General features: G+C 46.7%; 1 pseudogene; it reads right to left on the bottom strand.

Moving 5' to 3' along the window:
- Positions 1–5,178: 5,178 nt before the first annotated feature.
- On the bottom strand, positions 5,179–21,951 carry LOC114640149 (annotated as a pseudogene).
- Between the last annotated feature and the right edge of the window lie 5,671 nt (positions 21,952–27,622).

Raw genomic sequence — 27,622 nt, 5'->3', positions numbered from 1 at the left:
TCCTCCTCCATTGACCCTTCCTATAATAAACACCACCAAACTCTTGCAGAGAGACGCTTTCCTCCCAGCCCCGAGATGCAATTGTTTAGAGCAGCAGCTGGGTTCCCATTCAGCACCTCCTACAAGACAGGTTTTAATTAGAGTTATTGACGGGTTTGAATTGGCACAATTAGGGCCATCATTAATGGGGTCTCCATGTGTTCTTTTGAACAGTTTGGCCCTATTTTTTTGTCCCAGGGAAGGAGGGGGTCGCAGCTAATGAAGTTGGAGAGTGTGAATTATCTCAGCAAAAGGAGGGCAAATGGAAACCACCCAGAGGAGGGGAGACTCTCAAAGGCGAAGAAAGGAAAGCAGCCACACATGTTGCACACACACACACATTCTCACACACTTATTTTTGTGACTTCCTTTTGTGATATGGTCCTTTCAAAAGTCATAGCCTCCAAACAAGCATTACTGCCCAAGAGGGATACCCAGGAGCTGTGCACCAAACCACCAGGATGTAAGACGGGATAATGGTGGTGATGTCCCTTGGCAAACCTCTATCTCCAAAAATATTTACAATTGATATCAGTAACAAAATTACAGTTATAAAGTAGCAATTAAAATAATTTTATGGACAGGTGAGATAGCTCAGTGGTTAAAAGCCCGGCTGCTCTTCCAGAGGTCCTGAGTTCAATTCCCTGTAACACATGGCAGCTCCTAGCCATCTGTATTGGGATCTGACGCCCTCTTTTGACATGAAGCTGTACATGCAGAGAGAGCACTCATACATAAAATAAATAAGTAAATCTTTAAAGAAAAAAAAGTGTGGTTGGGGGTCACCACAACATGAGGGTCACAGCATTGTGAAGGTTAAGAATCACTTCAGTAAAGCATTGTTAGCAATGTAGTCATAAAACCATATTGGACCTGAGTTCATAAGACTTGGGGTTGGTGGGTTTTGTTATTTACAAAAGTGAGTGTTGACTAAGAGACTGTGAGTGTGGTGGTGTATACCTTTAATCCCAGCACTTAGGAGGCAGAGGCAGGAGGATCACTGTGAATTCAAGGCCAATCTTTCTACACAGCCAGCTCTGAGCTCTGGGATAGCCAGGGCTACATAAAGAGACGTTCTTTCCAATAAAAAAGGAGGAAGAAGAGGAGGAGGAAGAAGAAGAAAGGAAGAAAGGAAGGGAGAGAAAGAATGAAAGAAAAGAAAGGAAGAAGAAAGAAAAAAGAAGAGTGTTGATTAAAAAAAAAAAAGTCAGGTTTTGATCTGCTGTTCTCATAGCCCTGGGATCAACCCCCAGTTCCAAAAAAAAAAGCTAAGCTTTGAAAATGTCCTTTCCTGAGTTGTTCATAGTTTCACTAACCAGCTTGATTTGCATACAGTAGACCAGTGGTTCACAACCTTCCTAATGCTGTGACCCTCTAATACAGTTCCTCATGTTATGGTGACCCCCCCCCAACAAAAAATTGTTTTCCTTGCTACTTTATAACTGTAATTTTGCTACTGTTATGAACTATGGTGTAAATGTTTGATATGCGGATGGCCTTAGGCGACCCCTGTGAAAGGGTCATTTGATCCCCTAGGAGGTTGCAACCCACAGATTGAGAACCACTGCAGTAGACAGATTGGAAGTGAATGCCAGCAGATCGCATTTGATAGAACAGAAAACATCACCGCACGTCTGCTTAAGCACTGTGTGCTTCTTGGCATGAGTGCATTTATCTGTGCAATAACCCCCAAAGAAACTCTTAACCCTTTGTGGTACTTGGAAAGTAATTGCCCCCCCACCCCGTAGGCCCATAGGGAGTGGCACTATTAGAAGGTGTGGCCTTGGAGGAAGTGCGTTACTGTGGAGGTGGGCTTTGAAGGCTTATCTTATGCTCAAGCCACGCCCAGTTCGACAGTCTCTTTTGCCACTTGTGAATCAAGATGTAGAACTCTCAGCTCCTTCTCCAGCACTATGTCTGACTGCGTGCTGCCATGTTTCCCACCATAATAATGGATTAGACCTCTAAAACTGTAAGCCAGCCCCAACTAAATGGTTTCCTTTATAAGAGTTGCCGTGGTCATGGTGTCTTTTCACAGCAATGGAAAACCTAACTAAGGCACCCTTCACCCTCCGAAATGCTGAATCATCATTCCTAACCTGTTTTCCATTCCTTTCAGGTGTTGTTCTTTTTGAGCCCCTCCACCCCTGAAGGTTCACTCCTCTGAGCACCCCAGCCAGACATAAGCCCAACAGGGTACAGCTGGGAAGTTTCGAAGATATACCTACAGCCTGGGGATCCCTAGCGCCTATCAAGTTCCTGTGGAAATGACCTCCCAGAAGTGTCTTTAGTGATGACCTTTCTGTCAGATCCACGGAGTGAGAATAGAAATGTAAACACATGGGAGCCCAACTGTGTAGGAGAAAATGGAGACCTGAAACAGGTCTCAGGTCCCTGTGGCTCTGGAGCTAGAGGCTGGCTTTTGATTGGTTTAGGTAAGCTTTGGGGCCTGGGAAACAGAAATGATCAGTAGGTTACAGCCACTGAACACCAAAGTAGGTTGGGGAATGGAGGTGGCTATTTTAGGATCACTCAAACGTTGCAGTCAAAAATGAAAATCAGATTATACGTTCTTCCCAGTAATAGTGGACCAGCAACAGGACAGGCTGCCCAACATGAAGTCCCCTCACTTATTTCAGTGCCAAACTGAGGCTCTATTTCTGTCCTGGCAGTGTCCACTTCCTTCATGCCACCCTTCACCAGGACTTTCCCTGATGTTTCAGTGCCCAATGCTGGCTTATGTGCCCTACTTGGAACAGTCTTAGTAAAAGAGAAACAGAGGAGACGGTGGGAGGGACTGTGGCTACTCTCAATCCAATGGGGCCCCTGAAGATGTGAGCAGACAGACTCCCGATTCAAAATTCCGTGCACTTGGGGCACCTTTGGATTCGGTGTGAAATCTGGCTTTGTCTAATTTCAACCACCCTTTATGTCACATGCTCTACAAACCATGGGACTGAAGTTTAAGACTCCAAGAGGAATTCTATTGTTTCACAAAAGATTAAATTAATGAGCCCAAAGAAAGTTTGCTTGCCAGCACATGTAACATGTTAGGGGCGCTTTAAACAGTGGCTCTCAACAGAGGCAGCTCCCCCGAAGGGGGGCTAGCTTTTGACTATGTCTGAACTCATGTGGGGGAGGTCACACCTGAAGGGCAGAGGCCAAGGATGCTGTCAAACGTCCAGACACACACAGGACAGCCCTCACAAGAAGGACCTCAGCTAAAATGTCAACAGTGCCAAACACCCGGCTTTAAAGTCATATACACCTGGGTTCAAACTCCAGGTGTACAATTTCAGCAAGTCAGCAGCCTTTCCAGCCTGGGTTTCCACATCTGTAAAGATGGGTAAACATTGCATTTGGAGTTAAAGCAGTCCCTAGGCTGTGCTGGGGAGGGTAAAAAAGATTCTGATTTTTAAAATGAATAGAAAGAGGTAGGCAGATCGCAAGGAGTTCAAGACCAGCCTAGAGAGTTTTAGGACACCCAGGACTACATAGAAAGATCCTGTCTAAATAAATAAATAAATAAATAAGTAAAGTCTACTTAAAGGGTGTGACAATTGGTGTGACACATGAAGTGGTCCAGCCCCAAAACTGTATTTGACATCTGGAGCTGTCACTTGCTTCTTTCCGGGGTGTTTGGGGCTAAAACTCTGAGGAGAACCTTCAAGCCTCCTTGTCTTCCGTAGGACATCTGAGCCTTCTGCAGGGCCAGCTGCACCCCGGTTGGGTTGCGTCTGCGGACCACTGTCCGAGTGGACGACGGCCTCATTTCCGGTGACAGTGGACTTGAGCAGCCTGCTTCTCCTTTGGAACCGCGCAGCGGGTCCAATGCCAATTAGCTGAGCCTGAAAAATGAGTGTGCTCTCCGCTCTCCGAGGGGAGGCAGGGTGCCCCCAGCGCGGCCTGGGGTTGCTGCCCTGTTCCCCCTATTGTGCCTTCAACAAGAGCGTTTTATTGAAAAGAGCTGAGTGCATCTAATGCAGTTATCCGTGTCCGCCCCATCGAGCCGTGGGCTGGGAGCGAGGCGCGCAGCTGCCGCCGCCTCACACGCTCGCAACAAAGGAGGGCGCCGTGGAGAATTTGCTCCCCTTTGAACGGCTCATCTGGTTTCCATTTCTGAAAGGTTCCCCAATTTTTGCCCACCCAGCCCCCACTCCAGTGCTCCCCACCCCCTGCACACCTCGCTTCGCTCCAGCTGTGCCCCTGGGGGAAGGTGCCCCATGTTCCTGCCCCATCACTCCCTCATGCCTGTGGGAGGCGTATGCATCCCCTTGCAAGGGCTAGGACCAGCTAGACAAACACACCTGGCTTACTATGGGCCTGAGCCACTTTCCCAGATCTGAAACTCAGTTTCCCCATCTTTAAAATGCCTTGTCACATTGATGGCTTTCAACCCCAAAATGGAGAGGGGCAGTTTTATGAAACATTTGGCAAGTGCATAACAGAATAATTAAAGCAATTTAAATAGCCTTTAATGTCACAGCCCAAAACTCTACAGAGTATTTTCCCTTAGTCGTCTTCTTTGAGCATAAGAAGTCATGAATAAAATTATCATTGTATAATTGGAGTCATATTGTATATCTGGTTGTATCTCCTGCCTTTATTTACATCAGGGCGTTTCTGTATGTTCATAGTCTTTGAAAATGTAATATTTTTAAACAGCTGGAAAATACACCATCATGGGCTGTACCACAACTGATTTAATCTGCTCCCCCATTTTTATTTTTTAAGGTTGTTTTCCCCATTTGCTTAGACGGTGGTGGCAATTGTTTTTTCCCCAATACCACGATTTAGAGGGCTATTTTTAAAAATCAAATCCTCAAGTGCTTTCCCAAACTGACAGCTGGGTCAAAATCTGCTCCTCTCCCCACCACCACCACCACCACACACACACACACACACACACACACACACACACACACACACACTCAAATCAAAGACATGAGGCAGGCACTTGCATGACTTCCTAAAACTGTGACTGAGGGGAAAGGTCATCCTGGCCTCCTCCCCAGACTGACAACCCCAGGCACCTGCAAGGTGGAAATTTACATTTGAATCATGGCCCCTGTGAAATTATAGCCTTGAGCAAACTATGTAAATCTGAGTCCTCAGGTGCATGGCGGAGTCACGCCACCCTCAAAGGGCTGTAGTGAACATGGAGAACACAGAGAATCTATGCGTATGGTGCATAATGCACACGGTGCCGAGAATGTGGCGGGGTACAGCGGCCTTGCTGCCCCACTTACTGATGCTGTGGCCCTGGTCAGGTTTCCCAGCTCCTCTGCGCCTCAGTTCTTCCACCTATAACACAGAGGGCTTATGAGGGCTTGATACTTGCCAAGTCCCCAGTAAAAAGCAGCTGTCCTTTTTGTGAGTCTGCCTGGCCACCTTTAGAGTACGACGACCCTCTTTCATCTCTCAGGACCACCCCCTTCCAATACCTTTATCCATACATAGTCTTCTACCTTGCTCATCAGACAGGGCTCTGGGGAGATGCTGGGTGCCCAGAAACATCCTCTCAGATTTCCACCTGCAGTACAGCCTTTGCTTCTGGTCTCTGCATTCGCCCTGATTCAGAGTTGGGGAACAGGGCAGACGCTAACTTAGTGGACGAATGATAGTCACCAGACAACAGTAGACACTTCTTAGCCAGCAGATCACACCCCAATGATGTAGTCATCTCTTCTTAAAATCAGTGATTATGCTATGCATTCGTGATGTGTAGGAGAACACATGCATGGCTGACTGGGTTCTGGAGGTCAGAGGACAACACTGTGCAGTCACTTTTCTCCTTTCATCTATCCATGGGCTCCAGGGATCGAACTCAGGTCACCAGGCTCACGCAGCAAGTGCCTTGACCTGCTGAGCCATCTCGTCCGCCCATAATGTCACCTCTTTTATAGCTCAGGGGTTAAGTGACTTGCCAAGATCATGGGCTTAAATTTGAGGTGCGCATGGCCCCAAGTTTGTTGAAATGGTTGTAGAGCCCAGTAAAATGAGCACTACAGCCTGAGAGAGAACCTGTACCTGCTAGTACAAAAATGTCACTCAGCTGCCCGACTTTAGAAAACCGTGAGTGACGTGCAGTTTTTCACAAGTAACAGAACCAAAACCATCTCTTCTTTTAAGATAGGTTAAGACTCTTCTTGCCTGGCAGTGGTGGTGCATGCCTTTAATCCCAGCACTCAGGAGGCAGAGGCAGGCAGATCTCTGAGTTCCAGGACAGCCTGGTCTACAGAGCAAGTTCTAGGCCAGAGAAACCCTGTCTCAGGAAAAATAGAAAAAAAGAAAATGAGAAAGAGAAAAGAAGGAAGAGGAGAAAAGAAAAGAAAGAATCTTCTGGTTCTAAGTGACAGGAATCTTACCATAAACTGTCAAGAAGGAATTGATAGCTCACAGCAGCTGAAAACTCCAGGTGACCATGTTGGTGGGAATATATCATAAGCACACTCTCATGGTGGGAATACACCACCGGGCACTGTCATGGTGGAAATATACCACAGGACACTGTCAAGACCGCCCAGTGCTCACAGGTGGCACAGTTTGAGCAACAGAAAAATGTGACATTATGTAGTAACTCAAACGGCGGGGCTGGGATGTGGTTCTTGGTGGAGTACTTGTCTAGCATGCACAAAGGCCTGGGTTCCATCCTCAGCATCCCATAAACCAGACATGGTGCTACCTGTAATCCCTGGGGGAGGGAAGTAGGAGGACCAGGAGGTTGAGGTCCTCCTCAGCTACACAGGGACTTTGAGGACAGCCAAGGGCTACATGAGACCCTGTCTTAAAAATCAGACACAGGTGGGGGGCTAGAGGTTCAGCAGTTAAGAGTGCTGGCTGCTCTTCCAGAGGACCCAGGTTTGATTCCCAGCACTCACGTGGTGATTTACAACCATCTGTAACTCCTGATTCAGAGGATCTGGCTCTCTCTCCTGGTCTCTACAGGCACCGGGCATGCATGTGATGCACAGACATACACGCCAGCAAAATACCACAGATACAAAGAAAAAAGAAAAGAAAAACTAGGAGTCTTTATTTACATAGAAACAACTGATGAAATAATATTGCAAAGGAGAGAACTCTCCCATTCAGAAGCCAAATAATTAGAGAGCTACTGCACCCTCAAGGGGCAGGAATATAACACCCGTTGGTTAAAAATAGGACATTGTGGTTAGGAATGGGATAGACACAGTGGCTTCCTTCCAAAGCACAGTATGAAACAGGCTACAGGCAAAGTAACATCACAGTAGACAAACCAGACAGAGCCTAACTGAGACATGTGGCCAAGGCCAACATCACTAGCAACAGACGGTGCTGATGTGATATGGTGAGGAAACGCCTTGTTATCTTGTTATCTTCCAATAATATCCTTGATATCCTTGATATGTCTTCTTATCTTCCAGTAATATTCAGCATCAGTCCTATTATGAGGGGGAAGCATACAAACCTCAACTAAAGGGGCATTCTATAACATTTCTGGCCATTATTTATCAATATGTCAAGGTCATCAAGAACACCCCAAGAAACTACCACACCCAAGAGGAACCTGAGGAAGCACGAGGAATTGAATTTTTGTGTGTATCCTGAGGGGCTACCCACCCACCCTGGCACATCAAGTCACAGCAGGACTAAGTACATCCTCTCCCACTGAGGCCAGACAAGGCAGGCCGGCTAGAGGAAAGGGATCCAAAGGCAAGCAACAACGTCAGAGACAGCATCTGCTCCAGTTGTTAGGGGACCCACATGAAGACCAAGCTGCACATCTGCTACATATGTGTAGGGGGCGTGGGTTGAGCCCATGCGTGCTTTTTGGTCGATGGTTTAATCTTTGTGAGCCCTCATGGACCCATGACTCTAGTCAACTCATGATAGTTGACTCTGAAGGTCTTTTTGTGGTGTCCTCAACCCCTCTGACTCCCTCAGTCCTTCCCTTGACTCTTCCACACGACTCCCTGAGCTCTGACTAATGTTTGGCTGTGGGTCTCTGCATCTGTTTCCATCAGCTGCTGGATGAAGCCTCTCAGAGGGCAGTTATGCTCGGCTCCTGTCTGCAAGCATAGAAGAATATCATAAATAGTGCCCGGGGTTGGCTGTCTCCCATGGGTGGGTCTCAAGTTGGGTCAGTCATCGGCTGGTCATGCCCTCAGTCTCGGCTCCATCTTTGTCCCTGCACATCTTGTAGACAGGACACATTTTGGGTCAAAGGCTTTGTAGGTGGGCTGGTGTCCCCCTCCCTCCACTGGAATTCCCACCTGGCAAACACCACTTCATTAAGTGTGACAATGAAACACACCTAACACAATGTATTGATAACAAGAGAAGCTAGGTGTGAAGCTGTGTGGAAAATATTATCTTTTTTTCTCTGTACATTTAAACTATTTTAAAAAGAAAAAACTACGAGGCCCTATTGCTCTTGCAGAGGATTCAGATTCAGTTCCCAGCACCCACATCAGGCTGTTCACAACCGCCTGGAACTCCAGTTCCTTGGAGATCAAAGGTCTCTGGCCTCCAGGGGCATCTGCACCCACATGCACACCTACTGCACCCACATGCATGGGAGCAAATGTTCACACATATACAAACACACACACACATACACACACACACTTTCAAATAAATAAATCTCTTTTTTTTTTTTAAGGAGAAAAGAAAAAAAGAGCCAGATGTTTCAGTTAACTTAGAACTCAAGTAATGTCCTCTTCTCTCTGACTCTTCTTTTACCCAAGGCTGATGACAGAGTATGGTGGCCATGTACCACAGGTGCCACCACTGGGCCCTCTCTGGTTAGAGATCTGCTGATCGAAGCAATCATTTCCCCAGGGTCTTTGTACCTCACTCTTCCTGGCTGGTCACATTTTCAGTCACTGGGCCTCAAGGAACTAAAAGTCCCAACTGGCTTACATCTGTCATTCGCTGCAGCTGTGACACAGAGGCTGATTGTGGGAGGAGCGGGAAGATGTACACGAAACTTGAGGGCCGTTTACCCAAAGCAAGTATGATGGCCAAATAACAAATGTCGGATGCCAACTTCAATATTTTGGATTTTGGGGGTTTTATTGGTTTGGGTTTTTTTTTTTTTTTGAGATAGAATCACACTGTGTAGCCCTGGCTGGCCTGGAATTTGTTATGTCGGTCAGGCTGTTTTTAAACTCACAGTGATCTACGGCCTCTGACTCTGAGTTCTGAGATTAGTAGGTGCTACCACACTTGGTTTGTCACTTAAGTTTTTAACTTTGCTTCAAGTGCATGGGCCCTACAGAAGGAAAAATAATAATAACAATAATAAAATAATCTTCATGTATAAGAATAAAATTAAAAGGACCCAAGGAAAGGACTGAATAGGCTAAGCTGAAGAAACACAAGTTTGATAAGCCATTTAAATGGCACCTGTGTCTTGTTCAGGAGTTACATTTTTTCCGCTTCTGCTCAGAATGAGCTTGGCCTCACCAGACAGGAGACCGCTGCTGGGACACCCCCCACACACACCCCATTACACAGGGCTTTTGGTTGAAAGCAGACATGGTGACAAGCCATGGTCTCCATGACATGCCATGGCCATGCTCTTTCAGGGCGTCTCCTGAGTCTGGCAGTAGCCTCTGTACTTTACTATTATAACCTTGGGTGCTCAGTCATCATCAGAATGGTGTCCATACGCCAACTCATTATCTTCTGTGAGTCTGATTCCCAGTTTGCCTTCCCTGCTGCAAGTGCAGAGGCAGCTCACACCCTCTAGCCTTCAGAGTTTTCATAGCACCCAATCCTGAGGTCCAAAACCTCTTCCTTACAAGCCACCACCAGTCAGAGGGCAAACTCCTCCCTCTCCTTGCCTGACTCTCTGAAACTCCTTCAAGCCTTCCTCCATTCTCTGAGCCATGGCACAGTGACTGATGTCACCCCCTCTGAATGGCAGTTTCATTGACAACCAGCAGCTTGAAACAGTTTAGCCCCGCCCCTCTACTGCCCTCCACCCCTGCATTTCCTTGGGGTTCAGTTCACTATAGGTTTGTGAGACAGGACACATTGCCTTTGTCCCTAGAGGGTAACAACAGGACTGAGATGTCACGAGAGACTTATTTCTACCTAGAGAGAGCTTTGCAAAGGAGCTTTGAGCTGCTCATCCTGAAAGATGCTCAAATATCTAGTTTTCTCCAGACTTGTCTCTCAGCAACCCTCCAACTCCTCAGCATGAGATCTCTCTCCCACATTAAATTGGGGGCTGCAGGGCTTGCTGCCTTCCTCCAGCATATCCGTGGTCCCTTGAGGAAGGCCAGTGGGAAGTTCCTTAAGTTCCCACAATCCATTGGTTTTTCTTTGCCCACATGGGTAGCAGACCCGGCTCGGTCCCCATGCTCTAGGCACCTGATAGCTTCATTTGTCTTTAAGTCTACCTACCCTTGACTTTTAGCGATTGCGTGACTTGACTAGGGTAAGCCAGACACAGATAGCAGAAAGCACATACATGCACATAGAGTTTGGGGAGTTCAAGGGGATAAGCAAGCACAGACGTGCCCCACAGTCCACCTCCAGGGCCCTCTGGCTCTTCCACACTGTTCCCAGGCACCTTCTGAATGCCGAGGTCCAACACTTCAATAGTTCCCAACTGCTGCTTCTAATCGGGTCTGGACCACAGTGGAGATGAAGCGCCGCTGGCTCATGTGAAAACAGCCCAGGCTGGCCCCAGCCGCTCACACCTGCACACTCCATTCTTCCCCGTTTACACATTGTCGTCCACAATTAATGCTTTCTAAGGAACTGCAGGACTGATTGCTCCGCCACCACACAGGGACCCCGTTCGGAGCCCTTGTGTCTGCTAAATTGAGCGTGGGGCCCTGTGATTAAATTAAAGTTTGTGGCTCTGCCCCTTTGCTCACACTCCATCCCTCTCTCTGCCCTGATTCTGCCTCCTCCTCTCCCTCCCCTTCCTAGATTCAGCTCTGTTTCCACTTCACGTTCCATTACTGGGCCCCTCTACAGCTTGGTAGCAGGAGATGGACAAGGGGCAAATGCCCTGGTCCATGGGCTGGTAGGAAGAAAAAACATTCTTTTAAATTGAACATAAAAGAAACGGAGGGACTCCGTGGTGAGAAGTCTGCAGGAGGCGACAGAGCTGAAACCCTGACTTACGGAAGCAGTGCAGGGCCTTGGCTAGTTATGGAGGTATCAGTCTCTAAAGTCAGCATGGCGCACTGCTTAGGAGTTCGGATGCCCACATCAGATACGCCTGGGCTTGATTCCGGCTTTGCCCCCTTTTTAACTCCGGGTTCTTAATGTGTGTTAACCTTTCTTGGTCTCAGTTTCTCTGAGCTAGGCAGATGGCTCAGAACGGGCAGCAAAGGACCAGGCATCTTCAGGGAACAAGAAGCAGACGTTAAGTCCTTGTAGAGTTCATCGTGGGCTTGATAATCTAGTAGCCATGTATCCACGGAAACTAAGTGTCTGGAGCCAGCAGAGGGGAAGGAGAGCTTTATAAGTCAGATAAAAGGCATGGCTACACCTTGGAACCACGGTTGTCAAATGCCACCATGCATCGGAACTACCCGGTGTATCTTCAACATACAGATGCCCTGGTTCTCAGGCCTGATTCTTAGGTGTCTGTTTTTTAACGGGCTTCTCAGATGGGTCCAATATACCAGCCTGGAGAACACAGGCCAGGTTTAGATGCCACTCTGAGACTTTCTCAGTAGAAGATCTTGACAGTTGTAGTCTGGAAAGAAAACTGTGGAACTTTGGATTAAAGAAGTGTGAGGATCCAGAGAACAAGAGAATAAGGAGGAGTAAAGTACAACCCTTCTAATGCTGGGAACCAGGCAGACCCCAAAGGAAGCAGGGAGGGAGGGGCAGGGGGGTGGGGAAAAGGGTGTATTTGTATGGGCAGAGTGGTGTCACCAACTAGATTGTGCAAGAAAGGAAAGCAGGCGACTAGACTGATGATGAGTGTTCTGTCAGCCTGGGCACCAAAGGCGGCAGCCTGAGAGTTAGGACTAGTGAAGCAGGGAAGGGCACGGTCTGCGGCAGGGCAGGGATGACAGGAGAATAGCTTCATCTCTGGCCAGTTGGCTTGAGGCTCTGGGAGGTTTCCAGGAAGTAGCTGGAATTGAACAGTGGAACTCAGTGGAAAGACGTGAGCATAGCTCCACCAGGGAATCAGGAACAGGGAGGTCCAGAAACCTGCCTCTGCTCACCAGAAACTCCTTTAATAAAGGTTGATAAAATCCAGCTTTCATTCCCTGGTTGAATATGCAAAGGACTCATTTCACAGGTCTAGCAAGGACTGGTCCAGTTAAAGCCAGATGGTCAATCCTGTTCTCCCCAGGTAGGAGGTAGAGGTAACCAGAAAAAAAAAAAAGGGGTGGGAACTACACTTGCAAGCCCTGAAAAATGAGCCACCCAGACAGAGCAGCAGGGGAGGAGAGAGGACCAGGAAGAGGAGGTTTCATCCTTGGAGAGGTAGAAGCAAGATGACAAAGGCAAAATATTTGTCTGAAAGATGAGGAAGAAAAGACCAGTGAACAGGGTGGTCGTTTTTCGAGTAGGGAGAAAGTGTCACAAGCTTGTGAGCAGGAGGAAGGGAAAATAGCAAATCCAGCTGTTGCTTTCTCCAGATGTGTAAAGGAGGAAGGAACGAGAAAGAAGAAATAGGGAACAGTGACTCTTCGGGGTCAAATGTTTATATGTGTGTTTGTGTTCAGAATGAGAAAGATCTGTACACAGTACAGTTGAGGAGAAACATAGTGTTGAGGGGGGACGCAGAACTAGACAATTGATGGAACCCATTCTAGAGGCAATAAGTGGAAACATCCTCCTGATGATTTGACCTAGTGGGAGAGTGGATGGCGGGGGGGGGGGGGAGACAGAGGGCAAGAGATAAAGAAGAGCAAGAAGGGAGGGAACTAAGAGTAGGTTGGTAGGTAGGATAGGAGATCCCACTGGGAATTCCAAGGAGAGAAATTAGGAATTGAGCCCCCGTGGCTCTCCATTTTCTTGAGGAAGTGGGAAGCCATGGCCCTTGCCAAGAGTGTAAGAAGTGGGGCTGAGCACAAGGCCACAACAGGGAACAGCTATCACAGAGAATGGGAGCTTACCAAGGCACACGGAGAGCTTTACAGTCTCTCTGGACAAGAACCAAGTCAAAATGAGCTAGATTATGACACTAGCTCTTCAAAGAGTGGAAAGACCAGAATACACGGGGAACTCTTGACTATAGAGTCCAGGCAAGAAGTGAAGCAGGAAAGAAGTGGTACACAGGGAGAATGAGGAAGTCAGAAAGTAAGGAAGAGCTATTCATATGCACAATGGCAGGCACAGATCAAAGAATCCCAAGAGCCAACCGAAAGAGCTCCCAACATCCCAACCCAGAACAGTCTGAATGACAAAATAAAGAAGAATTGTATTAACTGAAAATGTATACAGTCAGGATTCTATACAGGTATGAATAAATGATAAAATAAATATACAAATGAGAAAGAAATTCTCCCATGCAGAAGAATGTGAAATAATTTATGTAGATGTCCTATCCTCAAAAGAAAGGAATATATGACAGGACTGGTGGTACAAGCACATACTCCCAGTTAGTTGGGTGGGGAAGCTGAGACAGGAAGGTCACAGCCTGCCTAGCAAGAGAGAGAACATTCAAGGCCAACTGAGCAACTTTTGACACACTGTCTCAAAAATTAAAAGTAGAAGAGAGTCAGCAATATAATTCAGTGACAGAGTGGTTGAGTATTTGCCTAGGGTATACAAAACCCTGGTTCAATCTCCAGTGTCCACACACACACACACATACACACACACGGGGGGGGGGGGTAATGGGAGTAATTTATGGCCTAGTTTACTTTCTATTCTTGTAATAAACATTATGACCAAAAACAAGCTGGGGAGGAAAGGGTTTATTTCAGCCTACAGTTTCACATCACAGTCAGTCATGGAAGGAAGTCAGGGTAGGAACTGAAACAGACCACTAAGGAATGCCACTTACTGGCTTGCTCCCACTGGGTCATGATCAGCTGGCTTTCCTGTATACACAAGGACCACCTGTCTAGGAATGGTGTCACCACAGTAGGCTGGGCCCTCCAAGATTAATCATCAATCAAGCCAGTTCCACACAGATATGACTGTGAGCCAGTATGATCAAGGTAATTCTTTGCCTGGGGCTCCCCACTTCCCAGGTGACACTAGGTTGTGGCAAGTTGATGATAAAAACAAAACAAAAAAAACCAAAACAACTAACCAGTATAGTTGATCTGAGCAGAAAGACTGTAATATTCATAAAAGAAAGAAAATGAGACCTTTAACAGCAATGATTTATACCAAAACACACAAGAACATGTGCGCTATAGAGTTTATGCACAGCTAAATTTATCTTCAAGTTGAAAGGCCACAGAGAAACCTTTAGTAATGTTCAAGAACTCAGAAATGTTTGCTACGATCCCTTCCTACAGAATATACTAGAAAGTTAGGTTCAAAAAAGAAATATAACTGGGAAGATAGCTACATAAATACTGTAGCAAGCATTAAGCATAATTCAACTATAAACCTTAAAACAAATGATGGCACTGGAGAGATGGGCCAGCAGTTAAGAGCACTGACTGCTCTGGCAGAGGACCTGAGTTCAGTTCCCAGCACCCCCACCGCAGCTCACAACCACCTGTAACTCCAGTTGCAGGTGATCTGACACCCTCTTCTGGCCTCTGTGGGCACTGCAGGCATGTGGTACGGAGACATACAAGCAGACAAACGCTCTTACAAATAAAATAAAAATGAAGTATAAGTCACATAGTAAGCTGAAGGGATGGCTCAGTGGTTAAGAACACGGGCTGCTCTTGCAGAAGTTATGTGTTCTAACTCGGTCAACACAGGACGTAGCAATAATAAGTCATTCAAGAACAATGAGCACTCACACGCACAGGATGGGATCTCTAAATACCACTTCCATTAGAAGTAATTCTGCGTCAGGAAATGTATTTTAAAAATCTGAAATATTTCATGGAAAACTACTAAGTCTGTCCCCAAAAGACTCAGGTGTCAAAACTACTCACAAGAAACAGGCTTTATGCACCTTCCAATATGCTTGGTATAAGTAGTCAGTCCTGAGAGAGAAGTGTGTGTGTGTGTGTGTGTCTGTGTGTGTGTGTAAGGTGGGAGAAGGGGGAGGGAGACAGAGAGAGAGATCTCAAGTGGATGTGACTATAGGTAGCATGGATGACAGAGAGGCTTGTCAACCAATTCAACGGAATCAGCAAAAAGTTGGGAAAGAAGTAGCTGACTCAAGAACAGAGAGAGAAATATCGACATGGAACCTAGAATGGCTGCTAAAAGCCATGTTGACTCATCACAGGATACAGACCTTTCTGAACCTTGATCCCAGTAAACTTTGAAAATACTGTTAGGAAAATACTCTAAGATAGTTAACAAGGTGCGTGCATTCAGCGCTGATGACAACTGGGAATTATCAACCTATGGGGTGTAAAATTAGTGTTGGGCACTTTGCTTGCAGGATATAAGAGAAATCAAGGTGGAGTCAACCTGAAAACTTCCCCTGCTGGCTAGTAAGTTTCCATGAAGGCCACTGGAGAGGGAAGTTACCAATGGCGCCCACGGTACTACCCAGCAGGGAACCTAGCACTACCAGTTTGGCAGGCAAGTGGTGCCCACTGGTACAGTAGGTATAGAGGCTATGGGAGAGCATAACAAACCACCTTCTTTCTGGATCTGAGGCCTCCTCCACAGAAGGGAAGTCATGATTAACTCTGGTCAAGCGCCCACAGCTTATGACTGCACCGGCCGCAGGGAGAGCTATTGTTTTTTTCTTGCCTTGTAAATATTTAGGAGTAGGCTGAGAGATGGCTCAGCGATTAAAAACACAGGCTACTCCTCTAGAGGATATGGGTTTGATTTCCAGCACCCACATGGTGTCTCAGAAGCCTACGAAATCCTAGTCCCAGGGGAACTACCACCCGCTTCTTGCTTCCTTCAGCACAAGGCGTGCATATGGGGCACAGACATACATGCAGGCAAAACACTCATATACATAAAAATAAATTAAAATGTAGAGGGGAGTATATCCTTAGATTTGTGAGAGTCTCGGGATTAGTCAGAGAAGCCTCTTCTGCAGTAAGGAGTAGATCTGTAAAAACTCACACCTAGTCAAAGTACTGAGAATGGGTAGCTGTAAGTGCCCAACCCTAAACGGGGCATCTAACGAAATACGCCCATTGCTCAGGAAAAAAAAGGGGAGCAGATAGAATGCAGAAGTCAAAGGACAGGGAGAAGAGCCAGGACACTCAGTCTTCTGGATGTGACATGGCTGCTGCACTCAGAACCTCAGCAGCTGCATTTACCTGTCCAAGACCAAGCTACAAGACCAGCCAGCATTCCAGAAAGCTGCAAAACTGAACACTAAGAATTTAAAACAAAACAAAACAAAACTTGAAGATAGTAGAAAACAGAAAGGTGTGAGGGACACGTGTTGGGAGGATGGTGTCCAGGGGAGTGAGAAGGAGTAGTCAGGTGGATAGGGTCAATGTGTACACGGATGAAACCGGAATGAATGAATGAATGAATGAATGAATGAATGAATGAATGAATGAAGCTGGAGAGGTGGCTCCACAGTTAAGAGCACTTGCTGCTCTTACAGAAGACCTGGGTTCAGTTCTTAGTACCTACACAGCAGCTTTGGGCCAAGTGTAACTCGAGTTCCGGTGAATCTGGCAGCCTCTTCTTGCCTCCACAGGCATCATGCAACCATGTGGTACACATAACATGCTTGCAAGCAAACCTAAAATTCAAAAAAAAAATTTTAAATGGATAAACAAAAGACAGATTTCAAAAATGGTGTTGAGTTTTTTAAGGCCTTTAACGTGTTAGAGGGGCATAGTAGAGTATTTGCAGATAAAATGATAAGCCTCAGACTTGCTTGGAGGGGTCGGGAAGGGTAAGTGACATGTAGAGGGGACAGAGCTGAGGGTAGCAGGTAAGTGGCGTGTAGCGGGGACAGAGCTGAGGGTGGCACTAGAAGCTGAGCGATGGGCAGAGTCTAATAAATTCTTCTGGTTTTGTTTATGCTTTAGTTTTCCATTTGAAATTTTTTAAACAAACAAACAAAAAAGCCCTCTCACAAAGTGCAGGAAGGGGGGATATTGATCTGTGAATGCCCCTGAAGAGTGTGTTTCCACTATCAAAGGTAACTATCAATCTATTCCAGTTAAAATGATGGTGTTCCTGGGATCTGCCTATGGGCTTGCATGGAGACAGAGCTCTGTCTGCAACACATAAAGCTGGGGCGCCACGTACACCCACGAGCTCAAGAGCCAGACCCTGGGTTCCATCTTCACCTTTGGGGAGTCTTCTTCCCGTGTTGCAGATTCTGTTGCTTGATTTTACTTTAACCCTTGCTTGGTTCTTCTTCTTCTTCTTCTTCTTCTTCTTCTTCTTCCTCTTCTTCTTCTTCTTCTTCTTCCTCTTCTTCTTCTTCTTCTTCCTCTTTGTGTGTGTGTGTGTGTGTGTGTGTACTGTACGCACATGTGTGCGTATGCACACACCTGGTAAGAGGCAGAAGGTAGAGGAGGGAGTCCTCTATCACTCTCAATGTATTTCTTTAAGGCAGGGTCTCCTTCTGAACCTGGAGTTCATGTTTTCTCAGCTGGGCTGGAAGCCAGCCAGTTCAAGCAATCCTCCTGTCCTTGCCCCTTAGGAGCTATGGTTATAGGTGTTTGTGGGGACATCTGGCTTACTACATGGGTGCTGGACCTTAATTTTGTCCTCCAGAGCAAGCACCCTTAACCACTGAGCGGTCTCTCCAGGCCTGGTTCTGGTTTCTATGAATTTTGCTGCTGATGTTTGCATTGACCCTCAACGAGTAGGAATTTGCATAAATTGTTGAATACCTAATTTAATTAATACAGTAAACGCCTCTGAAATTTCCATTTAAATGGTCAATAAAGAGAGTACACAGTTACTGCTAGGGGTTAGCTTAGTGGCTACACCCCTTTCCGGGCCCTTTTACCCTCACTTCCGCCTCTCTGCCTTCTCCAAGCTCCAGCTTCAGGAGCCTCTTGGCCAGCACTGGCAGCACGTAGCTCTGCTCCAGCCGTGCGGAAGCACTGATGAGCCTTGGCAGCAAGACCCAGCTTGTGACTGGCCAAATGAGGTCTCAGGGTCGGTCCACTGTGAATTACTGCAACTATCTCCAAGCAGCTGAGGATGCAGGTAAAGATGTCTCTGCGACTTGAAGAAGCCTCAGGCTCATCTTACTACACTGCTACCTCCCACCCACCCAACATCCAGAGCTTTCCATGAGAGTCCCAGGGAATGTGTCCTACAGGGACAAGAAGCAAAGAGGAGGGGAGCAAGCTTCATCTTGGAAATAGGAAAAGTGGGTGCAAGGAAGGAAGGTTACAACACGGGTGAAACCCTAGTGAGATTTCCCACAATTTAGAAGACGAAGGAATCCATAATACTGCAGTACTATGTAGCCTACAGCAGTGGTTCTCAACCTGTGGGTCTGGACCCCATTATGATTCTTTTTTTGTTTGCTTGCTTTCTTTTTGTTTTACTTGTTGTTGTTGTTGTTGTTGTTGTTGTTGTTGTTTTTTCGAGACTGGGTTTCTCTATGTAGCCCTGGCTGTCCTGGAACTCACTCTGTAGACCAGGCTGGCCTCAAACTCAGAAATCTGCCTGCTTCTGCCTCCCAAGTGCTGGGATTAAAGGCATGCACCACCACCGCCCGGCTTTACATTATGACTCTTAACAGTAGCAAAATTACAGTTATGAAGTGGCAACAAAGTGATTTTATGGTTGGGGGTCATGACAAGATGTGGGACTGTGTTGAAGGGTCTCAGCATTAGGAATATTGAGAATCGCCGGGCGGTGGTGGCGCACGCCTTTGATCCCAGCACTTGGGAGGCAGAGACAGGCGGATTTCTAAGTTCGAGGCCAGCCTTGTCTACAGAGTGAGTTCCAGGACAGCCAGGGCTACACAGAGAAACCCTGTCTCGAAAAACAAAAACAAAAATAAAACAAAAAAAACAAAACAAACAAAAAAAAAGGAATATTGAGAATCACTGGCCTACAGCATTTACTGTAACAAAGAGTTGTCCAGACTACTTATTGACAGTGCCAAGGTTGAGAAATCCTGTGAGAAGCAGGTGAACCTGGAGGCAAATCGACTGAGGCTTCAAACCAACCCTGCCACTGTCTCATTCTGGAATCAATTGTTTATTGCTCCCCCAGTCGGTTGTCATATTTGTAATATTGGACTGATAGTAATTTTCACATGGCAGTTGTGAGAAATAAAAAAAACTCAATATGTCAAAGTTCCCAGCACACAGTTAGTTGGTCCCCAGTAAATGAAAGAGATCCTTAAATGGGAACAGAAGAAATCCGTATTCTTAAAGGAATGAGTAAAAGAGTCCTGGCGCGCAGAAGAAAATACTTGAACTATACAATCAAGAGAAGTATGTATTATGTCAGGACTACTCCGGATAATGAGCACAGGGTATACATAGGAAACTCTGATAGTTGTTTAACCACAGTGCATCTACTTGTTAAAGTTCAGTTGTACTTACAACAGACGTTTCTATTTTCTGCCAGTGTTCCACCTCTCAAAACATTACCCTCAGCACCTGCACACCATTTACTGAACCTAGAGAAATCCACCCATGGGGACATACCGCCATCTGGTGGCGGCATTGGTAAGGGCAGCTAAGATTTTTATTCATTGGTTTGTGGCATGTGTACCCTGCATGTTTAACAGCATTCATGGTAGAGCCACAGGGAACATAAAGACCACCGGGCGGTAGTGTCGCACGCCTTTAATCCCAGCACCTGGGAGGCAGAGGCAGGTGGATTTCTGAGTTCGAGGCCAGCCTTGTCTACAGAGTGAGTTCCAGGACAGCCAGGGCTACACAGAGAAACCCTGTCTTTAAAAAAAAAAAAAAGACGGAGCAGTCTACACTCCTTCCACATGGAGACAGGGCTTTCGGAAACTGATAACACCTTGTGCCTCCTTTATGTTCAATACATGTTTAGCTAGAGCACAGAGATCTCTTTTAGGGTTTAGTCTGTTTTTTTTCTTGGGTGTTTCATTGATATTTTTTGGTTTGTGTTTTTTCTTTACTTTTCCTTTTTTTTTTTTTAATGATTTTTAGAAATTCACCTCATGGGGGCTGGAGAGATGGCTCAGTGGTTAAGAGCACTGAATGCACTTCCAGAGGTCCTGAGTTCAAATCCCAGCAACCACATGGTGGCTCACAACCATCTGTAATGAGATCTGATGCCCTCTTCTGGTGTGTCTGAAGACAGCTACAGTGTATTCATATATAATAAATAAATAAATCTTTAAAAAAAAAAAGAAATCCACCTCATAAAGCCCATGCTGCCTTCGAACTCACTGTGTATCTGGGGTTACAGGTGTGCACCACCCAGCACAACAGGACTGAGGCTGTATTTTAAAAAGAGTAAGTTATCATCATCTGGTGGTGGTGGCATGTGCCTTTAGTCCCAGTACTCTGGAGGCAGAGAGGCAGGCAGATCTCTTAGTTCGAGGCCACCCTGGAACAGAACTCCCCCTACAGAGGGAGTTTCAGGACAGCCAGCTCTACACAGAGAAACTCTGCCTTGAAAAACAAAATAAGTAAGTAGATGATAGATAGATAGATAGATAGATAGATAGATAGATAGATAGATAGATAGATAGTAGATAGATAGATAGATAGATAGATAGATAACTTGTATCACCCATGTTCCTTACATAGAGAGATCCAGACACCAGCCATTTTCACAAACCTGAAGGACACGATTTACAGGCACTGAGCTGGAAAACGGTGTCTGTTCTGCTCTCCTTACCTTCCCACTGAGAATGTGAAACAACTTTTTTAACAATGTAATAAAAAAACCTCAACTACCATTTCATCCTGTATTCAATATTGTTAAAATGTCAATATGATATTTTATTTTCTTGTTTGTGTATTGTCTTTGACATTCATTGTGCATTTCACACTGTAACGGGGTAACAGCATGTGTAAATGTGTCGGCATTACATCAACACGCTGAAGACTTCCACGTCAAATGACAAGGCACAGTCCAAACATCTTGCATCCCATCTGGACTAGTGAGACCATCCTCCTGCTTCAACTCCATAAAAGAATTTAGCTTTCCTCCTCCTCCTCCTCCTCCTCCTCCTCCTCCTCCTCCTCCTCCTCCTCCTTTCCCTCCTCTTCCTCTTCTTCCTCCTCCTTCTCCTCCTCCTCTTCCTCCTCTTGTTCCTCCTCCCCTTCCTTCTTCTCCTCTTCCTCCCCCTTCTTCTCCTCCTCTTCTTCCTCCTCCTCATCTTCCCGTTCCTTGTCATCATCATCATTTTGTTCTGCTTTTTTTCTCTTAAAAAATCTTATTGACCTTCTAGATAACATTGAGTTTTGGGGAATGATAGCTCCAGCATACTTCTGCTGGAACCAGTGCATGGCTTCCTCTTTGCTGATCCAGCTTGTCCTGTGCTTATGTGCAATGATGAAACCTGGCCTATCCCGGCACCCAGAGAGCATGGTGGACCCCAATGCTCAGGTCATATTTGATGCCTAGATGAATGTCCTCCTGTATTCCAAAACAAAAGTTTCCAGCACCAGAGAAGCTATTTTTCCGTAACTCATATTCCCAGACCTTCAGACTTTCTCTGGGGTTTCTTCTGTCTTGGCTCCACAGGCTGTGCTGTGAGCTACAATCTTTTCCTTTCTTCTGATGCCGAAGAATCAAATTGTGTATCTGGCTTGGGAAAACACAAGTGCCTGGCCTATGAGTGGCACCAACACCTTGGCTGCCCGGGACAGTCTCTGCTCTCCCCTATAGAGGTATTGACGAAGCCCTTGCTGATATGAAGTTCCCACAAGGGTTCTCCTTCCCACCATGATCCTGTACCATGAGGGAGAACTGTTCTGTTTTGTTTGAGACAGGGCTTCATTCTCTAATCCAGGATGGACTTGAACCTACTGTGTAGAGTAGACAAAGCTAGTTTTGAACTTGAGATGATCCTCCTGCCTCCTGCCTTCAACCCAACTCCTTGGCTAGGAAAAAGAAAAGTCTTTTGTGTTGTTTTCTTTTGGGGGTTGGTTAGTTGTTTGTTTGGTTGGTTGGTTGGTTTTGGTTAGTTGGTTGATTGGTTGGTTTTTGGTTTTTCCAGACAGGGTTTCTCTGTATAGCCCTGGCTATCCTGGAACTCACTCTGTAGATTAGGATGGCTTTGAATTCACATAAATCTGCCTACCTGTGCCTCCATATGCTGAGATTAAAGATACACACCACCATACCTGGCTCAGTTTTTGTTTTTTTAAGACAAGGTCTCATGTAGCCCAGACTGGATTGAAGTTACTATGTAGTTTGTACAGAAGAGCATATTCTGAGCCTCCAGCCAAGACACATTGGCAGTTGCAAATAAACACCAAGACACAGCAGGAGCAGACTGAGGGACATGCGTGTTCTTTGTCTCCACAAAACTGCGGCTCATGTCCTGATCGCCTGTGTGGTGGTTTAAATCCTTTCCACTTTTTTGATTAAATACCAAGTCTCACCTGCAGTATCTCAGAGGCCCTGCAGAGTCCTGATACTCCTACAAACCCGAACTGCCAAACTCAGACAACCTCTGGCAGATTTTTGTTTTCTGTGTCATGCTGTGTTTACCCTCTGCCACCTCTAAAAAGAGTCCTTGTAACTAACACACCTCGTTTTATGTTGCAAACAGGGAAGAAAAATCAATGTTGGAGAGGACTTATGACCCTTTGGGTCTTGCTGCTGTCTCATCCACCCCCACAAACTCTGCTCCTGCCAGACCACAAGTGTTTGCTTAAATTTGCAAGAGGGTCAAAGCACTTTGGGGTGAAACTCTCCTTCGTGGCACCAGCCTCAAAAACAGTACTCCCAGTGCGCCTGCCTCTGCCTCCCAAATGCTGAGGTTACAGGCATGTACCACCACCACCACCACCACCACCCCAGCTTAGGCACAGATTTGAAAGCTCTCCATTTGGGCTTAATGGTGCACAGTAAGCTCCAGCACCCCTCCAGGCTGAATCGGGGAGCAGTGTGGTGTGGCTATAATCACAGCCAGGGTGATTCCAGAATAACCGAAAGAACTTTCTCAGTGAGAGCATTCAAACTTTCTTTCCAGCCCTGGTGGTGGTGGTGCACATCTTTAGTCCCATCACTCAGGAGCCAGAGCTAGATGGATGTCTGAGTTCGAGGCCAGCCTGGTCTACAAAGCAAGTTCCAGGACAGCCAAGGCTACACAGAGAAATCCTATCTTTTTTTTAAAGCCCTCCCCAGAGTGACCCACCCCACAGTGGGCGTCACTACAGTGTACAAGTATGTAGTGGCAAGATGGAGAGAAAGCAAAGCAAACGGTTTGAGAGCTATGAAGAAGGCAAAACTAGAGAGTGAGAGTGGAGAGGAATAGTTTCTTGTGAGTAGCCTGCCCTGCCCTGCCACCTGCGGCCACGGTGAAGCTGTGGCCATGTCTGGGTCAATGACCATGCAGAAGCAAGGGTCTGTGTTGATGTCTGTGGCCCACATTACTACCAAAGGCTATACAGATGCTCCTGGTCTGAGTTGCTGCCTGGGACCATGTTACTATCCAAGGGCTGAGCAGAGCTCAGAGCTGGCCTAGCCCCTTACTGGCTCAGGTACTCAGAAAAGTGGGCCCTGTACCTCACCTAGGGAGCACAGTAAAGGAGGAAGGGCTTCAGTGAGCAGACCTCAACCATCATCTGTGGTGTGGTGATGTGGGTGAGGAAAAGATGCCTTCCCTTCCTCACTCCTAGAGGCAGGTGTGAGAGCTGGTCCTGCCCCTTGCCAACTTCGGCATTGGGTGAGCTAGCCAAGATGGCACTAGAGAGAGCTCACCCTGGTGGTGTGGTTGTGGGAGAGCTGGTGGGCTGGCCAACTCGGTCACCACCCAGCCCAGATCCAGAACGTTAAGTTGGCCCACCCCAACAACTACCCTATCAGTGAACTGCTGGAGATCATGAAGGGATCCAAAGCTCCAGGATCTCCATGACACAGGGCAACAACAGGATATCCGAGAGGAGAGGAGTCTTAGCAAGATCTAGTATTGATAGAGTAGCAGAAGCCAGAGGCCTTGAACCAAACCAATGACTCATTGCAGTGAACGTCTGCAAGTAGAGATGTGTGGACAAAAGGGTACACTGTGGGATACACTGTGACACTGCAGCTTCCACAGTGAGATGGGCTTTTTTCTTGTTTTATTTTGTTGTTGTTGTCGTTGTTGTTGTTGATTGGGGGGAGAGGTTGCAAGGGCAGAGGACACATACAAAGGAACAAAGGATGAGGTGATGATTGGATGTGAAATTCATGAAGAAGAAGAAGGAGGAGGAGGAGAAGGAAGAAGAGGAGGAGGAGAAGGAAGAAGAGGAGGAGGAAAAGGAGGAGGAGGAGGAGGAGGAGGAGGAGGAGGAGGAGGAGGAGAAGGAGAAGGAGAAGGAGAAGGAGAAGGAGAAGGAGAAGAAGAAGACCAGAACTTCCTTTCTTTTTTTTTTTTTTTTGGTTTTTTGAGACAGGATTTCGCTGTGTAGCCCTGGATGTCCTGGAACTCACTCTGTAGACCAGGCTGACCTCAAACTCAGAAATCTGCCTGCGACCAGAAACTTTCTTTCCAAAGAGGAAGACTAGATGCTGGGAGGTTTCACAAAGGAAAAGCATGTGTTCGGCATGCACACCCAACGTCCTGGGTTCAAGCCTCAGCACTAATTAGTTAATTAAATAGTTAATTAATTTAATTAAAGCCACAGAGCAGCTCCACAAATGGAAAAGAGGACATTGACACATGGCACAGACCCCTATTGAAGGGCTCTCTTCTAGCTGGTAATTGTCAAATAAGGCAGCACCTGGTATCCGCCACCCGCCACCCTGCCCCGTCAGTATCTGCCGCACCTGGCAGCCTTCAGAGCCAGGCTGTGTTCTTTATGATCAATATTACTGTGACCACCACCTACACTGTCAATGGCTCAGCTTTCTGGATCCAGATTCTGGCATTTGTATGTGTATTTAGTGGGATGAAGTTCAGAGGTGCATTTAGTATGAAAGTAGTGTATCCAGTCACAAGAAGCACAAGGACTGGCTAGATGTCTTTGGGGGAAGAGGGCCAAGGTTCAGTGGTACAAGACATGTGGATCCTTGGTTCAGATCCTAGCAATGACTCTTGAATTTCAAAGCCCCTCTGACAGCCTTCCAGAGCGGTATACACTGGCTTTCGAATGAGACCAATCTAAACTTGCTGACTTTATGAAAAGCTCCTTGCCTGTCATCCTTGTCACATGTTAGAGCCCTGCACTCCTTTTGACAGACGTCTGTAACTAAGATGGGGTGCTTGAAGTTATAGGAAGCCTCGGTGCTCACCCCTGTTCTCTGGCCACCTGTCCTTCAGCTAGTCTCACCCTGTTCTCTCAGACTGGAAGATGACTCTGGAGTCTTCCTGCCCAGCTTGTCACTTGAAGTGTGAGTCCTGCAGAAACGACCAGCTCAGTTTGACCTGCTCCCACACACCCCAGGCCAGAGGTTGTCACCTCCATGATGTTTCACTTTTCTAGATAGTTCTAGGCTTGAATTGTTTTCTTATGTGGAAATAAACAGGGTTACCTGCTTGCTCTGAAAAGTACTGAATCAAGCGTGTTCTGAAATCTAAACATTTTCTGGTGTTCCTTTGACGGCAAACTACACTCCAAACCTGTGTGACTATTCATAGTCTCCATTTACCCCACTGTGTGATTCACAGCAGAGACAATCATATCCAGGCATGGTGATATCTAGAAGGCCAGGGCAGAAGAACCACAAGTTCTGGGCCAGCCTGAGCTACATAGCAAGGCTCTGTCTCAATAAATAATCAATTCATCCACGGAGTTGACTGTTACCCCCAAATGAGACGTGATATGATATATATATATACAGTATGCATCCTGTATCACTTTTTTTTTTTTGCTTTGGGAAATTATGGGACCTGGAGAGATGGTTCAGGTGCTAAGAATATGTATCCACTGTGCTAAGAAGGTTCAGTTCCTGACACACACATGGCAGCTCACAAGTGCCCGTAATTCCAGTTCCAGGTGGTACAACAGCCTCATCTGGTTTCCAAGGGCATCTGTACACATGTGGTGCACATGAAGTCATGCAAGCAAGCACACATACACTTAAAAGTTAAAAGTATACAAATCTTTTTAAAGCAATTTTTAAAATATAGCACATTGACCCCCCTGGCAATGGGCAAAGAGACACCTTGTTGGTGACACTGTTCTTCTATTGGTCAGGGGCAGAGGAGATAGCAGTCCTTTGTTCATCCTGACTTGATGACTGGCTTGGTGGACAAACCCGACTTATGCCTATTGATTGACTCATAAAAATCAAATCAAGACCGGGCAGTAGTGGCACACGCCTTTAATCCCAACACTTGGAACTGCAGAGATAGCTCAGTGGTTAGAGCGGTGGCTGCTCTTGCTGCCCTTGCAGAGGATCCAGGTTCAGTTCCCAGCACCCACAAATATTGCCGGGCGGTAGTGTCGCACGCCTTTAATCCCAGCACCTGGGAGGCAGAGGCAGGCGGATTTCTGAGTTCAAGGCCAGCCTGGTCTACAGAGTGAGTTCCAGGACAACCAGGACTACACAGAGAAACCCTGTCTCGAAAAACAAACAAACAAACAAACAAAAAACAAAAACAAATCAAGTTAAATCAAATTTAGGCAGCACAACACAGAAGGGTTTCTCTGTGTAGCCCTGGCTGTCCTGGAACTCACTCTGTAGACCAGGCTGGCCTCGAACTCAGAAATCCGCCTGCCTCTGCCTCCCAGGTGCTGGGATTAAAGGCGTGCACCACCACTGCCCGGCAAAGCCAGAGATCTTGAACCAGACCAATGACTCATTGCAATGAACATTTGCAAGTGAAGATGTGTGGACAGAGGGACAGACTGTGGGACACACTGTGACACACTACAGCTTCTACCATGAGATGTTTTCTATGTTTTGTTGGTGGTGGTGGTGGTGGTGGTGTGTGTGTGTGTGTTATTTTGGGGGAGATTGCAATGGCAAAGGGCAGATATTAGGGGATGGGGGATGAGTGGGACTTGGGGCACATGATATGACTCACAAAAAAGTTAATGAAAAGTTCAGTGAAAGAAGGAAAGAAGGAAAGAAGGAAAGGGGGAGGAAGAAAAGAGACAGAGGACGCCTGACATCAGCCTGCGGCTTCCTCATGCATATGAACACGTGTGGACACAAACTTGCACACACAATGTGCCTCTACCAGGGATAAGTTTGGCATTTCCAAAGTCATCTCTGTTACCCATGTTTCATTCAAAATACTTGGCAATTTTATGAAATTTCTAAAAGCTGGGATGTGGCTCCTTCCACTCTGCCCAGGTACTCCAATAAAAACTTTGCTCTACCAGCAGGGCCAGAGTAAGTGGGACCGGAACAAGCAGAGCTGGAGCCAGCAGGGTCGGAGCGAGCGGGGCCAGAACGAGCGGGGCCAGAACGAGCGGGGCCAGAAGGAGCGGGGCCAGAACGAGCGGGGCCAGAACGAGCGGGGCCAGAACGA

Source organism: Grammomys surdaster, unplaced genomic scaffold, assembly GCF_004785775.1.
Source record: "Grammomys surdaster isolate TR1022 unplaced genomic scaffold, NIH_TR_1.0 127, whole genome shotgun sequence".
Classification (NCBI taxonomy): domain Eukaryota; kingdom Metazoa; phylum Chordata; class Mammalia; order Rodentia; family Muridae; genus Grammomys; species Grammomys surdaster.
The sequence above is the reverse complement of the archived record's forward strand: the minus strand, read 5'-3'. Positions and strand labels throughout refer to the sequence as shown.